Source organism: Hylobates moloch, unplaced genomic scaffold, assembly GCF_009828535.3.
Source record: "Hylobates moloch isolate HMO894 unplaced genomic scaffold, HMol_V3 SCAFFOLD_3, whole genome shotgun sequence".
Classification (NCBI taxonomy): domain Eukaryota; kingdom Metazoa; phylum Chordata; class Mammalia; order Primates; family Hylobatidae; genus Hylobates; species Hylobates moloch.
Window position 1 is genome coordinate 14529989 of NW_026652278.1, and position 15342 is coordinate 14545330.

General features: G+C 49.4%; 1 pseudogene; it reads left to right on the forward strand.

The window, feature by feature from the left end:
• Positions 1–668: 668 nt before the first annotated feature.
• The window catches only part of LOC116478412 (L-lactate dehydrogenase A chain-like), a 29898-nt pseudogene continuing 15224 nt past the window's right edge, over positions 669–15342 (forward strand).

The window sequence follows — 15342 nt, forward strand, 5'->3', positions numbered from 1 at the left end:
CTTGGGCTCCTCACTTGCCTCTCTCCTACTCTCCCCCATTCTCACCCAGTTATTTTTTTATTCCACAAATGGCCTGTTAAAGGTTGAACTGTGCTCCCCTACCCCACTCCAAATTTACATGTTTTGGTCTAATCCCCAGTACCTCAGAATGTGACTATTTGAAAACAGGGTCATTGCAGATGTAATTAAGATGAGGGCATTCTGCATTAGGGTGAACTTCATAAAAAGGGGAAATCTGGACAGAGACGCACACAGGGAGAAGGCCACACAAAGATGAAGGCAGAAATGAGGTGAATGCCACACATCGCCAGCTCCCCGCAGATGCTAGGAGGGAAGCCTGGAAGGAATTCTCCCCACAGCCCTCAGAAGGAGCCAGTCCTATTGTTAGAGGAAAGGGGGTCCCAATCCAGATCCCAAGAGAGGGTTCTATGATCTCTCGCAAGAAAGAATTCAGGGCAAGTCTGTAATGTGAGAATAAGTTGATTAGGAAAGTAAAGGATTAAAAGAATGGCTACTCCATAGACAGAGTAGCCTCAAGGGCTGCTGGTTGCCTATTTTTATGGTTATTTCTTGATGATATGCTGAACAAGGGGTAGATTATTCAGGCCTCCCATTTTTAGACCATATACGGTAACTTTCTGATGTTGCCATGGCATTCGTAAACTGTCATGGCGCTGGTGGGAGTACAGCAAGAACGACCAGAGGTCATCCTCTCGTGGCCGTCTAGGTTTGGATGGGTTTTGGCCGGCTTCTTTACTGCAACCTGTTTTATCAGCAAGGTCTTTATGACCTGTATCTTGGGCTGACCTTCTATTTCATTCTGTGACTTAGAATGCCATACCTCCTGGGAATGCAGCCCAGCAGGTCTCAGCCATATTTTACCCAGCTCCTATTCAAGATGGAGTTACCCTGGTTCAAATGCCTCTGACACTATGACACCTTGCTTTTGGATTTCTCATCTCCTGAATGGAGACAATAAATTTCTGTCGCTTAAGCCACATGGTTTGTGGTCCCTTTCTTATTGCATCACTAGAAAACTGCAACACTGCTCATAAGCCTAGTCCCAGGGGTCTCTAAAGCACACTCAGCTGGTCCCTCCTGTTCTTCCGGCCTCATCTCTGACTATCCCCTCCCTTCTGTGAGCTCCAGCCACACCTGCCTTCTACATGATCAGTTTTTAAACAGCTTTACTGGGGTGTGATAGACTTCAATAAACTGCACGTAAAGTGTGTAATTTGAGTTTTGGCACATGTACACAACCATGCAACTGTCACTGCTGTCAAGATAATGAACAGATCAGCCCCGCAAGAGGTTCCCCATGCCCCTGTGCTCACTACTGCCCCACCTCCCACCCCAGGCAACTGTTAGATTAATTTGCGTTTTCTAGACTTTTATATAAATGGAAACTTCCAGTAAGTACTCTTTTTGTTTTGTACAGTGGGCTTTTTCAGTTTGTTGGAACTACTCCCCTGCCCTCCATTCACAGGCTCCTGAGAGCCCTACAGGACCTGAGAACCGGGTGTGGCTTCCTGTCTGTCACCTTCCACTCGCCAGTGATCCCGTTGGGCTGCTGGAGCAGATGCCCTTGAATGCCAGTGTGAGGGCAGGCATTGTGGTGGTGAGTGTCCTTGCGCTTTGTAGGAATGAATCTCAGTGATGGATTAGAGGAGGGGCAGGGTGTCAGGTCGGGGCCATGAGGCAGATGGGAGGGGACTTGTCTTAGGGTCCCTCAAGGCCAAGCAGAGACAAGGTGTAGGGCGGTGAATGAGGCAGGTGTTCAGTGGGCTCTTTCAGAGCGGAATGGGACAGGAACAGCCCATGTTGGGGGGTCAGAGGTCAGAGCGAGGGGGTGCTTGGGGGTCCAGGCTTCAGGAACCTCAGTGGACATTTCTCACCTTTCTCCTCAGCATCCCCTCTCCTCTTCTGACAGGTGAGGCACAATTCCAAATCCTGGTGTTACTAAGGGGGATTGGTGGCATTCATGAGTCAGTGAGTCATTTTATTTTTTTAAATAAATGAGATTAAAAAATTCTTTTGCAAAGTACAACATTTCTTCTGTACAATTTATTGTAACCAGGGGGCATTTTAAAGGATAGGTGCTCAGAAGCTGAAGTACCAGAGTGTTTTCTAAACCAGAATAAGGCACACTTCCTCCCCATGGCTGCTGCTGACCTGAAAGCTACCAGTCTGGAGAGCTGAGGGCACACCAAGATCAAGGGGCTGGAGCTGTCGCTTAACAACCTGAGGCCACGGGTGGTAAGTTCCCCCATCAGGTGCACTTCTCACTCAGGGTGGGGGTAATTGGCTCCAGATCCCGTTTTAAAGGGGTGCACCTGCTTAGGATAATCAAATGTCTACCTGAAAAGTGCCCTACCAAGTTTTCCATGAATCTTCATGGGGAGGCCTCGTGAGAAATGCTGCAGGTACACGTGGCCCAGCTTGGGCATCTGCCAGGATGCTTTTTACAGGTGGAATCACCTGCATCACTTCCAGATCCCCAAGGCTTGGAGAGAGGATGCCCCTTGCCACAGGTCCTTCTGCCAACTCCCAATAAGAAATGATGTCCCTACGGCTGGGGAAGAGATGGGTTTCACGTCCACCTCCTGCCATCTTGCTCAGGACCACACTCGGCCCCAAGAAGAGGCAGGTGGGGTACTTTTCCAAACTAGTCTGCTTCATGGTGGGGATAAAATAAAGACGCTGTAGGTTTCCCCTCGTGCTCTGTGTGTGTGTGCACATGTGTGTGTGCACACGCGCATGCGTGTTTCCATTTAGGGACTGGGTGAAACTCAAAGTGAACTTTCTTGGAATTTCAGTGGAATTTCTTGGCAGGGCCTTACCTTGGGAAGGAGGAGGCAACCCGGAGGCCTGGGGCCAGGGCTGGGAGGGCGGATGTTCCTGTGGTCTCACCGGCTGCTTCTCCCCTTTCCTGGAAGCCCCAAGCCTGCCTTTGTACTTAGATGGACCTGCTCTGCAGGGCTGAATGTAACTTTGTGTAACTCTTGCTGAATTGCTGGAGGGCTTGGGCTGACTCCTACCCAGTGATGATGAGGACACCACTTAGTGCTTCCTTGTGCATAGCCAAGTGCTTGATACACAGCAGATCCTTTCACCCACACAACAGCCCTGTGTGGAAGGTACTGTTCCTTTCTGCATTTTCCAGATATGGTAGCTGAGGCCCAGAGAGGTTGTTTAACAGCCCAAGGTCACTCAGCTAGGAATAAATGGAGTCAGGATTCAAATCCAGACTTTCCAACTTACAGCTTGGCTGTGGGTCAGAGAGCTTCCTTGATGGCAGCTGGCTTTGGCTTCTTGCTCTGCTCCTCCCCAAGTTCCCCAAAAGGCCCTTGCTGTCTCCTGGCTTCTAAGTTTCTGCACAAGTGCATCCTTGGGCTGAAACAACCACTCCTGTATCCTCTCATGGGTATTCACAAGGCACACTAGCATATTAAAGTTAGTTCACCTGGCTAACTCCCACTTGTTCTCAGAACCTGGCCTAGAGACTGCCTCCTCCAGGAAGCTCTCCCTGAGTACACCACCTCCAAAGTCCAGGCAGGGTACCCCTACTGGCACTCCCATGGCATCGGGCCTCCTCCTAGCAGGTTGTTGCCAACTGCTGTTGCCGCAGGGGTGCTGCTTGTCCGTCTCCATCAGTGCAAGCTTCTCAAGGGTAGGGTCTGCTCCTGTGTTTGGGGAATGAGTGTCTGGTTAACTCTTGTCTTCTGCTGCAGTGTCTGGGATGATCCACCCTTTGTTTCTGGTTAGCGATGTGGCCAGGTTGCTGGGGCTCCATCCCTCCTCCCTTCCTTGTGCCTCAGTTTCCTATTTGGAATTTCAGGAGACTCACAGTTCCCCCTTGTAGCATTGTCGTGAGGCTTAAAAGAGTGGATACAGGTAGAGCCTGTAGAACAGCCCCGGCCATGTGTGAGCTGCCGTTACTGTGCTGGGTGCTTTTTATGCCAAGGAGGGGTGGGGAGGCTCGGCCCGGGCTGACCTACTTCTCCTCAGGCACTGCTCTCGTGGTGAATGACTCAGCATTTTGAAATCTGACTTCTTTCTTTAGGAGCCAGATCACTCTATTGCCATACCAAAGATATTTGGCAAGGTTAAATGCCAAGTATGTGTATGGAGGGTGGCTGGGGAGGGGAGCGGGGACACACGCGGTCCCTGGAATTCAGTGCAACACAGGACTGGAAGTCACACTCTTGCTGCAGATCTGTAAAGCACCAGCTTGCAGCCCCGTGAACCTAAAGTGGCCCTGAGATTATCCCACAGGGAGGCAAATGCATCTTCCATGTGGGGAACTCTAGACTCCCTGAACACGGGGCCTTTTCCTCTGTTACCACTGGACTTGCTCTTGCGGGATTTTCCCAGCTCCACTCTGCAGGGGCAAATCCCACCAGAGGCTCTGAGAAGAGGCTTCTGTGGTTACGTACATTTAGGACGAAATAAAAAATCAAAACTAAAAAAACAAAAAAATAAAAGTAGGACAACCACTCCTGTATCCTCTCAGGGGTATTCACAAGGCACACTAGCACGTTAAAGGCCCTGAGAAGTCCTGCAAGAAACTGTTCAACTGTTCCCTGATTACTTGACCACTGTATTAGTCTGTTCTTGAATTGCTACAAATACATACCTGAGACTAGGTCATTTATAAGAAAAGAGTTTTTTTTTTTTTTTTTTTTTTCCTGAGAAGGAGTCTCACTGTGTCTCTCAGACTGGAGTGCAGTGGCGTGATCTCAGCTAACTGCAACCTCCACCTCCTGGGTTCAAGCGATTCTTGCCCCTCAGCCTCTCAAGTAGCTGGGATTACAGGTGTGCACCACCATGTCCAGCTAATTTTAGTATTTTTAGTAGAGACGATGTTTTGCCATGTTGGCCAGGCTGGTCTTGAACTCCTGACCTCAGGTGATCCACCCGCCTCAGCCTCCCAAAGTGCTGGGATATCAAGCGTGAGCCACCGCGCCCCGCCGAGAAAAGAGGTTAAATTGGCTCATGATTCTGCAGGCATGTATAGGAAGTGTGGCGGCATCTGCTTCTGGGGAGGCCTCAGGAAGCTTTTACCCATGGCGAAAGACACGATGGGAACAGGCGTCTTACATGGCGGGAGCAAAAGCGAGAGAGAGAGAGGGGAGGTCATGCACCCCTTTAAACAATCAGATCTTGTAAGAACTCACCATCACGAGAACTGCACTGAGGGGATGGTGCTAAACCATTCATAAGAAATCCTTGCCGGGCGCGGTGGCTCACGCTTGTAATCCCAGCACTTTGGGAGGCCGAGGCGGGTGGATCACGAGGTCAGGAGATCGAGACCATGGTGAAACCCCATCTCTACTAAAAATATAAAAAATTAGCCGGGCGTGGTGGTGGGTGCCTGTAGTCCCAGCTACTCGGAGAGGCTGAGGCAGGAGAATGGCATGAACCCGGTAGGCGGAGCTAGCAGTGAGCCGAGATCGCGCCACTGCACTCCAGCCTGGGTGACAGGGTGAGACTCCATCTCAACCCCGTGATCCAGTCACCTCCCACCAGGCCCCACCTCCAACACTGGGGATTATAATTCGACATGAGATTTGGGTGGGGGCACACATCCAAATCGTGTCGACCACAGAACCCCTTTTCACATATTTTTCCAGGTCAACCATCAACAACCGTCAACATCCTGCAGTTGCAGAACACACTTTGGGAAATCCCCCATAAAAGTGGCTGGCACGTGGTTTCTGTTCAAATGGTTAAATCTACCCTTTGAAACCTGAAAAGAAATCAGTGAAAATCTGTCTTAGTGTCCTAGAGCTAATACCAACCAAGTACTCCAAACTGGGTGGCTTAAAACAGCAGAACTTGATTGCCTCACAGTTCCAAGGGCTACAGGTCCAAAATCAAGGTGTCCACAGGGCCGTGACCCCTCCGAACCCTGCAGGGGAGGATCCTTCCTGCTTTTCCAGCTTCTGGCGGCTGTGGGCAGTCCCGAGTGTTCCTTGGTGTGTGGAGGCATCACACAATCTCTGCCTGTGTCTTCACCGGACTGTCTTGTCTCTGTGTGTCTGTCTTTGTGTGTCTTCTCCTCTTCTTATAAAGACACCAGTCATATTGGATTAGGGGCCCACCCTACTCCAGTGTGACCTCGTCTTAACCTCATTCCATCTGCAACGTCCTTATTTTCAAATAAGATCATATTTCAAGATAGTGGAGGTTAAGATGTATCTTTTTGGGAGACATAATTTGAACCATAACAAAAACCCATCCATAGCAGGTGGCTCTGGGCTAGGAGTTACTGTAACCATCCCAGGGGCTTTCTCTACTTTCCAAGACCTGGCAGTGACGCCACTGTGTCCAGTGAGTGTCTACTGCATGCTGACTGCATTACAGACACCATCTGATGGAACCTTACTGCAGTCCTGAGCACTGGGGTCTATCATTCTCCCAGGTTAAATGGCCCAGCAAGTCGGGGTGAGCTAGGGTTTAACCTCAGGGTCTGTGTGCCTGCGCCATCCTGGTTTTTATGCTCTGTGCTGTGTAGCTTCAGATGGGTATGAGCAGTAGGGCTTCAGAGGAAGTCACCATGCTGCTGTCAGATGCCTTTTCCACTGACACCTGGATGGGCCACCCTGGAACTGGAGTTTCCAGCTGGGGTGGGGCCTGAGCTGCTGGAACAGGGAGTCCATATGAACAGTGTGTGCCATATCCACAGGGCATCGTCCCAGGTGACTGTCACAGGAGATCCAGGGTGTTGATGAGAAGGCAGAGCACAGGCCTGGGAATTGGGGAGGGGAACCAGAGGGACTCCCCAGAGGCTAGAGAGCCAAGCAGGGAACCAGGAGCCCAGGGTCCTTGATACGGTCCACAGATGTCACAGCAGCTGTTGGTCCCTGGCCATCTCACCTGTGCACTCACCTTTCCATTGTACGCAGGTGAGTCCTTCTTGGAAGCACCTGCTGCTCTGTTGGGCATGTGCTCTGAGACATTAACAGATGAACAATGCCTCCAGGAGCAGCCCTCAACCCAGGGTGGATGAAATTTGGTGTATAACCCCCCACCCCCACCACGTGCCCTTACCCCCAGGTTTCTTCCCTTTAGGCGGGTAACTGAGGAGTGGTCTGTGCCATCTCCTGGAGGTCCCCAGCAGGCTTGGGCCCCCCTTGGAGGGCGATAACCTGCTCCTTGCCTCAGCTGCGCTTCCTGGGAGTAGCTCCCAAATAAACTGCTGGCACTCACAGCCTTATCTTGGGGTCAGACCCCAGGAGGCTGACTGGAGCCTGTTCCTCCCTCCTGCTTCAGGCAGAGTCGGTCCCAGGGCCTGGGGAAGAAAGGAGTGGGAGCTGGTGAAGAAGGGAGGAGAGACTCACCGTTTGCCACCAGGGAAGGCTCAACATTGGAGGTTGTGAGCAACAGAAACTCAACTGGATTTTTGGTTTAAACCCAAAAGGGAAATACTGGCTTATGTAACGGAAAAGTTCTGATGAGGGTGCCAGCTTGAGGCACAGCTGGATCCTAGGGGCTCAAGCAAAGTCATTGCATCTCTTGCCATCACCCAGCTCTGCTTTCCTTGTGGCTGGCTTCACTCTCAGGCAGAGGGGTTGTTCTCCACCTGGTACCCCCTACCCCAGCCCCAGGTTTATATTCCACCTGCTTAGCAACCCCAACAGAAAGACTATGCCTCTTTTCCGGTAATTTTAGCACAAGTTCCAGTCCTCACTCTCAAAGTCCTGAGTAAAGGACCCATCTCTGAACCAATCCCAAAGGCCAGGCTGCAGAGGTAGTGGGCTGACTGGCCAAGTGAGGTCCTGGACCTGCCCACCATGGGGGATGGGATCAGCTCCTAAGAACTGAACCCTGGAGTCTGAGAAGGGGGCATTGTCTCTTCCTGAAAGATGGGCTTTGTCGCCTGTGGAAGAGGGCATGGGAGGTGAAAGCAGCTGATGAGGATGGGCAGGTTGGATTGACAAGTGCCAAAGGAGCATAGGACAATCGAGGTAGGAAGGCACAAGCCACAGGCAGAGGGGAGGGAAAGGTGCAGAGGGCTTTCTTGTGGGGCCCAGGCTGTCAGATGCCTGTCCTGATGCTCTGTTATGAGAAGGCAAGGCGTTTTTAAAAATTAAGGGGGAAAAAAAGGGTTCGCTTTGTTTTAGGGTTTGTTTTACAACTTTTAATTTTGAAATAATTTTAGATTTATCCAAGAGTTTCAAAGATTATGCAGAGAGTTCCTATTCACCTGCACCCAGTCTCATGTTACCATATTACATAGTACGCTGCATTAATCAAAACTCAGAAGTGATCATCGGTATATCATTACTATTAACTGACTACAGACTTGATGCAGATTTCTCTAGTTTTCCCCACTAATGTCCATTTCTGTTCCAGGAGCTAATCTGCTAATCTAGGATTGCACATTGTTTTTAGTTGTCATGTCTCCTTAACTTCTTTCCTTCCTTCCTTCCTTCCTTCCTTCCTTCCTTCCTTCCTTCCTTCCTTTCTTTTCTTTTCTTTTCTTTTCTTTTTTTTTTTGAGATGCTGGGAGTGCAGTGCTGCCATCTTGGCTCACTGTGGCCTCAACCTCCTGGCCTCAAGCAATTCTTCCATCTCAGCCTCCCAACGTGTTGGGATTATAGATGTGAGCCACAATATCTGGCCCTTGTTTCTTAGTTTCCTCTGGTCTGTGATAGTTTCTCCATCTTTCCTTGCCTTTCATTACCTGGATACTTCTGAAGAGGAGCAGTCAGGTGTTGAATAGAATGTTTCTCAATTTGAGTTGACCTAATGTTTTCTTTTTCCTTTTTTTTTTTTAAGATGGCTTTGTTGCCAGGCTGGAGTGCAGTGGCGTGATCTTGGCTCACTGCCACCTCTGCCTCCAGGGTTCAAGCGATTCTCCTGCCTCAGCCTCCTGAGTAGTTGGGACTACAGGTGCGTGCCACCACACCCAGCTAATTTTTGTATTTTTAGTAGAGATGGGGTTTCACCATGTTGTCCAGGATGGTCTCGATCTCTTGACCTCATGATCCACCTGCCTTGGCCTCCCAAAGTGCTAGGATTACAGGCATGAGCCACCGTGCCCAGCTGATGTTTTCTGATATGTAGACTGAGGATTGGATTTGGGGAAGAAGCTCACAGAGGGGAAGTGTCTTCGGCTCATCGTATCACAAGGGTATGAGATATCAACATGCCTTATCACTAGTGATGTTAACCAGGGGCTCACCTGGTTCAGGGGCGCCTGCCAGGTTTCTTTGTGTTTTTCTCTGTCCATACTCTATTTGGAATGCTGGGATGTGGATGAGTTTTGTCCTCCCTAGGAAGGGAGCAGCCAGCATTCTCTCTCCCCTCCCCCGTTCTTGCTCTTCTCAGGAACAGGGCTCCACTTACATCTGCCACCAGATGTTGGAGCAGACACTAGCCTGTGTTCTCTGTCACTTTCCAGGAAGGCTGGCTGTGGCTTCTTGGCAATGAGGGGCTCTGAATCTCAGCTCTATCCTTCTCCCATGATGGGGAGGATGGGCTGCACTCTCTGCCTTTTAACAGAGCTGGTGTGTTTCAAATGCAGCTGGTTGGGGCTTGAGCTGTGCACATCTGGCTACTAATTGGAAAACCTGACCCAAAACCAGATGTGGTCTCACCCCAACTTCCTAGCAAAAGTTTGTGTTTTCTCAGTGATGAAGAGGGTTTGCTCAAGGAGCTGGGAATAATGGAGTTACCTAGGAGGGCAGCTGGTGGCCTCTCACTTGCTGGGAGGAGATGGATGTCTCTATTGAAATGAAGGGATGGTGTGGGCGGGGGTACTTCAGGTGACCCCAGTGGAGGGCTCACAGTTAAGGGACAAGGATCAGGGCCCATAACACTAGCCCTGGCCCAACTTGGAAGCCATTTGTGACAGCCTGTTTGTCAGGTCATCTGCTGACCTGCGGCTGCTCTGGAAGTGATACAATTTGCAGATTTAGGTCTTGTTTGCAGTTGTGTTCTGAGGATAAGCAATTGTCAGATTGAGTAAGACTGTGCTTTTAGAAGAAGCACAGCCTGTTACAATAACTGTGGTTGATGATCCTGAAAAATTGGAGGTTTGTGCGATTCAAACCTCTGATGGAATTCAGTCACTTTAGTTCATATCAGCATCGAAGGACAGGCTGAGAAGAGAACACTGGATTTGGGTTTGGGGTCAGCTCAGGTAAGTTCAGGCCTTGGCTGTATGTACCCTTTATTAGTCTAGTGTGACCTCGAGCAAGCCACGTGACCTCCTGAGCCTCACATCTCCTCTGAGAAATGGGGATAACAATAGCACAGCCACATAGCCCTGCAGCTCAAGGGCAATTTGGCTTTGAGGTAGGAAATTTAAAAAAATTATGCATGGAGGATATTTTCTGTTTGGTGGAAGGAAGAGAAACGAGGCTTCTTTTGAGGTGTGCCTGGGGCAGAGACGCACACTGGGGAGGGATTATGCTGTCTCCCCCAGCCTTTGGATGGAACAACTGGTTTTGAGCCCTTCTAGAAGGAGGAAACAGAGGTAGCTGCTTTGGTGAAACACTTTGAGATTTAGGGCTTAGGCATCCGCTTTGGGGAGGACCATGTGTGACCCCGACTGAGAGGGCCCCTATGCCACCGGAGCCTGGATACAGAGGGGCCAAGAGAGCAAGGGCTGGCTGGTGCCTGGCAGGTTCTGTGCACTGGGCACGTTGAGAGCTGATGTCTTGAGCACTGTCACAAGGGGCAGGTGAAGCCTGTCACCCGAGTGGCTTGTGGACTGCAGTGAGGAGGCCAGAGTGGAGAAAGGTGACAGATTGTGCCTAAGCCCATGGGAGACACAAGAATGTCTGGGAGCACCCAGGACAGAGGTTCAAGGCGAGGCCGAGACCCTGAGGGTGGTGTCTGGACACTGAGACCATCCCCACCTGCAGGGCAGCCGAGGACACTTGGGCCACTCTATGACCTGCCCTGTTAGGTTGGGGGTCAAGTGACAGCATCTGTGACAAGGCATTCTGACCTCTCAAAGGTACCATGACAAACGCCAGTGCACCCCACTCAGCCACCTCTTCGTGACTCCAAGCCTCAGTTTTCCCATGTGTAAAATGACCTCCTTCACCCAGGGTTGTTATGAGAATCAAATGGTAAATATTATTTCTTCATAGAGATGAAATGACATGTGCAAAGTCACACAGTTAAGAGCATTGGTGGTGGCTCCCGACTGACCTTGTCCTATTCAGGGTTGCATTCCCGCAGAGCCAGTGCTCAGTAAATGTCTTGAAGGAATAAGCAAATGCTCTTTTCCATCATTCCATATTACCTCATTAGTGCTCAAAAGTACCAGTTGGTGAAGTCCTGATATGAACACACTGTCATGGAAATAGAAGACAGAACTTGAACTCTGAGCAATGAGTGGCTAATGGTCGTGGGGGGCTGGCCCTGCCCACTCGTGGATATTGCTTCCTTCCATCTTTGCAATGATCCTATGAAGTGGGACCTATTACTCTCATTCCCATAGTGTAGACTAGGGACCTGGGTCTTGGAGGGGCTAGGTAATTTGCCCATAAGGAGGCTAGAGGAAAAGCTAGGATTTGAACCAGGTCATTTACTGCAGAGCCCAAACTCTCCAACCCTTCATTTTGTGGTTGCTAAGAGCGGGCCCAGTTAACCTGTGGGTGGACCACGCTTAGCCCCCACCTCTGGTTAACCAACCAGGACCCCCACTGCACCACACTGCTAATGAGAAGTTTCCAGGAGGTAGCTGCCAGGCTACACCAGGCCCTAGGCTTCCTCCAGGAATTGCATTAGGGGATTAAGAAGCAGAGATTGTTTCAGACTAGCTATTGGAGCCAACGATTATTATTTTTTGTACAATGGGTAAAATTTTCCTCTTCTTCTTTGCTCCCCTGCTAAAAGACTCAACTGAGTAAGAGAAACAGCAGCATGTGTTATTTGAAAACTGTTTAGTGCAATTACTGCTGCAGATTTTACTGAATTTGAAAATGATAGATGGCAAATCTTAATTTCCCAAGCTCTCCATCCCAGCAAGCAGTTTGTTAAAGACTAGCAGTGCAGCTAATCGCTGGTGCATAATGCCCACGAATACACGTTTTTCCTTTTTATATAACACATTATGCTAATCACCCTGTATTCCATTTTTCAATAAAAGGTCAGCAGAGCACTGTTTGTTCAGAATGTGCAATTTAAACTTCATGTCTGTCATTAGAGATAATCTAGGTTTGCTGTATCAAGTGGGGTTGTCATAGAAACCAGACCCGCAAGCTCTGTTTACGGCCTTTGGAGAATAAACACTTTGCATTTATCTCTGGAAAGGGAAAAAAAAAAACCCCAAAATCATCGCACAATTAAGTAAGGTTTGAAAACAAAGCAGTCATAGCCCAGAAGAGAGAGCTGTATCATTCATCAAAAATCAATAACTGTCACACAGTTGGTATATGGGGCATTCAAGCAGGTGACTGACGGAAGTGATCAAATATTTCCACTGGGAAAAACAAGTCGGGGAGAGAGGATGTGTTATTATGCCAAGTGAAGAATTAATTTAAGGATGCTAATGGGCTTTAAGCTATTATACCCTTGAAAAGTGTTTTGTGTAAATTGCATTGAGCACCTGATCAGGCTTTTTATGCCATGTGCTTGGACATTCATCTCTGAGTCCCATATAGCTCGGATGATTCCCATATTATGGTTTCTCTCATCTTGCTTCTGTCATCGATGAGGACTTTCCCTGGAAGCAGCTCAGGGGTCCTGGACTTCAGCATTTAAGATCCTTCCTGAGTAGCATGACCAAATTTATCAAATGCAAAATACAGGATGCCCGATTAAATTTGAATATTTTTTAGTGTAAGTATGTGCCAAATTTTACACGGGATATACTTATACTTGAAGTTAGCCATTGATTATCTGGAATTCTGATGTGCCCGAGCCCTGTATTTCCTCTGCCGCACTGTGCCTGAAGGGTCTGAGGAGATGGGAGGTAATTCTCTAACCTCTCCCGCCAGCCTCTGGCTTGTGCTTCCTTTAATAGGGGACTGAAGTGTGTGCACAGGATGTGTGTGCATGACTAATACTGTTAAGTCACAGTGTAACTGTGGCTCTAATTTGCTGAAAGCACCCACAAAATCAAATTCAAAAAAGTTGCTCACTTGGAAATGGCCAAACACCCACTTGGCATGTCCACTGCATGGGGGAAAGCTTTTGTTTCTGTTTTTTTTTTTTTCCCCCACTGAAAGAGGGTTTGGACCTCCTTCTAGGGAAAGAACTCCCCATCCCCAGTTCTTTTGGGCGGTGGGCCAGAGGAAAGTCCTGAGGCTTACCTGTGTGGTGTGATGTTCAATCCAGAGCCAAAAAGGTGGGGTTCTGTGAACTTTGACCCTGGCTGAGGGCAACCTTACTGTTGTAATCTCTACTGCAACACAACTCACAGAAATCTGGTAATTAGCAGAAGATGCATTCATTAGACAACTTTATTGGATTCAGGTTGATGGAGCTAGGTAAATACTGAGACACACATTCAATTCAACATGTGGGAATTTAGCATTTGGGGTCGTGGGTCAAGTGTCTTGGGGGACCCAAAGGATGGTCAGTCCTCAAGGATGGCTTTGCCAGTTGGGAGAGTTGTGCACAGATGTCGTCTTAAAACCAGCAGACAGAGCCAAGGGCCAAGCAGAGGCAGAGACAAAATGCCATGGGAATGGAAAGCAAGAAGAGGTGAATTTCATCTGGGGAGTCTGGGATATCTTCTTGGAGGAGGGGGATTCTCAGCTGACCTTTGAGGTGTCTGTGAATTCAATCAGATTAGCTAACATTAGAAAAGCTGCCTGGAGGCTGAGATGTTGGCCTGTCTGGAGTTGGACGTAGCAGAAGCTTCCTTTCAGTTAAAATCAGAAAATCAGAGAAGTGGGGAAGTTCAACCCTATCCTGAGCAAGAAAGCAGAATGATTAAGAATGGACTCTGGGCCTGGCATGGTGGCTCACGCCTGTAATCCCAGCACTTTGGGAGGCTGAGGCGGGCAGATCACCTGAGGTCAGGAGTTCCAGACCAGCCTGGCCAACATGGCAAAAACCAATCTCTACTAAAAATACAAAAATTAGCTGGGCGTGGTGGCACATGCCTGTAATTCCAGTTACTTGGGAGGCTGAGACAGGAGAATCACTCGAACCTGGGAGGCGGAGGTTGCAGTGAGCCGAGATCACGCCACTGCACTCCAGCCTGGGTGAAAAAAAAAAAAGAATGGGCTCTGGAGTCGAGGAGGCCTGTACTTGCATTTCAGCTGAGTGGCCCTGGGGAGCCATGCCACCTCTTTGTGCCTCAGTTTCCTCACCTGTATAATGTGGATGTTGGTTGTATTTTGCCTCATAAAGTGGTTGTGAGAATTACAGAGATAATGTAATTAATTTCTTAACCCAGTACCTGGCATGCCCTAAGGGCTTGAAAAGTTGTGTCCTCATTATTTCTCTATTGCTTTAAATCCCTCAGATTCTGATCCTGCCTCCAAGCCTTTATCCAATGTGAGCTTGATGCCAGGAGTGCCTCTCCTTGCCAGCTGCCACCCCTGTCACTCCTGCCTTCTCTGTCTTGGCTTGTCTGCACCCCTGCAGCCTCTGCCCCACCCCTGAGCTGATCCTGGCAGGGGGCTGCGAGTCCTTGGACTTGCCCTCAGGTCTTAGCTCTTGTCACTGCTCCAGATCCAGGTCCTAGATTCTGGCATGGACTACAGTGACCCCTTGCACAGCCTTGCCCTGTGCCCTGGGCCCTGTTCTTTGGCTGCTGGTTTGGCTTTGTGTTCTCTGCTAACCCCTTGTCTTCTGTCTCTTTGGGACTGGAGTCCTTCCTCAAGGAAGGATTAGAGCTGGATTTGCAGAGGGAGGGAGGGGGAAGGCCTTCCAGGTGGGAGGAGCAGTTGAGCAAAGGTAAACAGATACAAAAGCAGGTGGCAGGTTTGGGAAATGACAAGTAGTTAGAATGAGGGAATCCAAGATGCTTATGGAGGGAGATCCAGGGATAAGGCAGAGAGGCAGATAAGAGAGAGGGTTGGAGTGCAGTGGTGTGATCTCGGCTCACTGCCTCCCGGCTTCAAGTGATTCTCCTGCCTCAGCCCCCCGAGCAGCTGGGATTATAGGTGCCCACCACCACGCCTGGCTATTTTTTGTATTTTTAGTAAAGATGGGGTTTCACCATGTTGGCCAGGCTGGTCTTGAACTCCTGACCTTAGGTGATCCGCCTGCCTTGGCCTCCCAAAGTGCTGGGATTATAGATGTGAGCCACTGTGCCCAGCCTCATACAGTTCTTGTGAGGTTGTCAATCATGGTGACCCACACTCCTGGGACCCAGCATGTTCAACCAAACCTTGTGATCCTCTTGTTCAGCGTCTGGGCATG